The sequence below is a fragment of the Fulmarus glacialis genome, unplaced genomic scaffold, assembly GCF_000690835.1.
Source record: "Fulmarus glacialis isolate BGI_N327 unplaced genomic scaffold, ASM69083v1 scaffold46426, whole genome shotgun sequence".
Lineage (NCBI taxonomy): Eukaryota > Metazoa > Chordata > Aves > Procellariiformes > Procellariidae > Fulmarus > Fulmarus glacialis.
The window spans coordinates 17,959-20,617 of record NW_009219644.1 but is presented as its reverse complement, the minus strand read 5'-3'; positions in this window follow the sequence as shown (position 1 = coordinate 20,617).

The following is a 2,659-nucleotide window of genomic DNA, read 5'->3' as shown; positions in this document are numbered from 1 at the left end:
AAAATCCAGGCTCCTTCACAACAGGTTTTGGTGTCTGTTTTCAGTACCGGGCTCCGCTGCATGGTGTGAACCGGCGGGTGCTGGGACCTGCGGGGAGACCCCGTCCTCACAGCAGGATTCCGCGCAGACATAAAGGTTTGCGGGTGCAGGACCAATTGTGGGACCAGGGGTGGACACACAGACCACTACAGCAGCATCCCCTGGAGAATACACTGGCGATAAGTAGGAGTGAGTGTGTGTTTGTGTGTGCATGTGGCAAGAAGGGTTATTTTGTGCTAGATCTTCCGCCACAGGGATGAGGAGTCAAGCGAGAAGAGAGACGGGCAGAGATGACAAAAGGTGTAGAGTTGTGTTGACAGGGCAATACAAACACCAGGCGACCCAGTTATCTCTGACTTGGATAATTCTCATCAGCGGGTCAGCTGAGAAAGCATTTTTTCTATGCCTCTGTGCAATATAGGTCCTGTGGTAAGAGGGATGGAGCCAATTTCTCTTTGCTGAGGCACTGCCTGGCCACTTGGAGGGACCTTTTACGCCGTCTTCTAAATGGAGTTTGGCCTCAGTGGAAGATAAGCATTTTATCTTAGCAGAAGTGCTTTGGAAAAATACATTAAAAGTAGTAACTGTGCCACTTTGAGGGATGAGGACTGCTCTGTGATAATACGGCTTTTCCCAAAGTGTAGCTATCATTTCCGCTGTATTTAGCATGGACTTTTCCCATTTTTCTTGTCGCAAAGGTAGGAAATGCATTTGGAGTCAGCAGGCTGCTAGCTGGGGCCCGAGTACGATGCCTGAGGAGCAATTCCCCTCTTCATGGCTGTTTCACCCCGAGGAGACCAGCAAACCAGCTGGCTCCTTTCCATGCGGGGCTCTTCTTCAGGACCTGCTAGCATGGGATCTTCTGTTTGCCGTGGAGAGCAAAACATACCCTGTGCCGATGAAACTGCTGTATAATCTAGGTTACAAATGTCGTTAGAGAGGTGCTGTTCACTTTGCTTGCTGTCTAGGATTTATGGCTTCTTGCTTAGCTACAGAGACTCATGCCATGCTGAGGACATGCTGTCTAACAAGCCCCTGAGTTTCTAGAGTATAACATGATGAAACTAATTTAAAATTTCCGGCCAGTTATCCCTTTGCTGCTGCTTATTATCAAAACACTTGAAAGTTTTTCACTCACTCATCTCTGTGTTTCTTTATTTCTTTAGGCTGTGACTCGTCGCTGAACCTGACAACTCAGAAAGCCACAGATGCAGTGGATGATATCTTTCGGTCCCTCAGGGATATTGCAAGAGCTCGAATGCACATGAAACAGTTTAATTCCATACATAATCCAGGCAGCACCACCCACCAGGCAAGTGGATCTTTCTTTTCCCTGTGTATGTTATTTCTCTAGCATGCTGTCAAAATTACAGCACTAATTTTGCTGATGCGCTAATCCTATATGTGTTCTGCCCACGTGGAAGATATTTCAGTATAGATTTTGTAATTGACCTAATCATCAAGAACTTCCTCCAGTTCTTCATCCAAACTCAGTCATATCCGTGTCAATGTCAACAAAGAATTGTCTGAGGAAGAAATTAGGGATTTGCTCTGCAGCACTGTGATACGACATAAATGCCTGTGAGAGGCAGAGCTAAGTCAAGATGGTCCTGGCCTAAGACCTCTCATGGCATAGCAAAGCAGGATGCCCGCATCCATACAGCAGCTATATTCCTGTGTATTTTCTCTCCCACCTCCATAAGTGCGAGAGGCACTCCTGTTTGTAAATAGGTGAAAAAAGCAGCTTTTGTTTCTAAAATATGAACACTTGAACTACGATATAACTATGTCATCAGGACTAATATACAGTGTTTTTCTCTCTCTCCATCTCCCCCAAAGTGTTTTAACTTTTTCAGTTAAAAATAAGTTTTACAATGGAAAGCACATACAGTGATTTAGAGGGAGACTGTAAAACTTGATTCCTGCCCTGAGCCAGAAAAAAATCCTTCCAAACTCACAAGTATGCAGTGGACCAGCAAAGGGATGTAGTTCAAATTAAGCAATGCTTTGTAACAACAGGAATCGGGAGTGTTGCAAAATGTCACTGGAAAGCTAAGGTGGAGAAAACCTGTTACTGAAGTCTTCTGGCACTTAGGACCACTCTGGTGTCTGAAATGGGGAAAATTGTTAAACGTTTAATACAGTTCAGTGGGGGCGCAGTCGGATGATAAGAAAATACCCTCTAAAAGTTTACTGGAAGTGTAATTAGCATCAGTATGTTCTTTGGATGTAACCCAGATTGTTTGCTTAGGGCTAAGTGCTGGAACGCAGCAAGGGATGTATTAACACCTTGCAGCCCCCTAATCTGGCTATGCGATGGATTTAATTGCTCAAATAGGACGAACCTTCTACTGAGGGCAGCTCAGGAGGTTTAGAGTAGCAGAAATAAGCAGGCAGTACAGGGTTTTTTCCATTGTACATATAGCTCTCTACAAATGGACCTCTCTTTTGACTGGCAGGTGTTAATACATGGGTTGCCTGCGCTCAGTTTTGCTCCTCTGAAGAAGTAGTGCCCTTCCCGTACGCATTCCCTGCCCGGCTTAGTGCTGTGGGAATGGGTTTAGCCTATAGGTGCTTTTCCGCTTTATCTGTTAGGAGCTGGGAAGCCTCCATTTCTTGT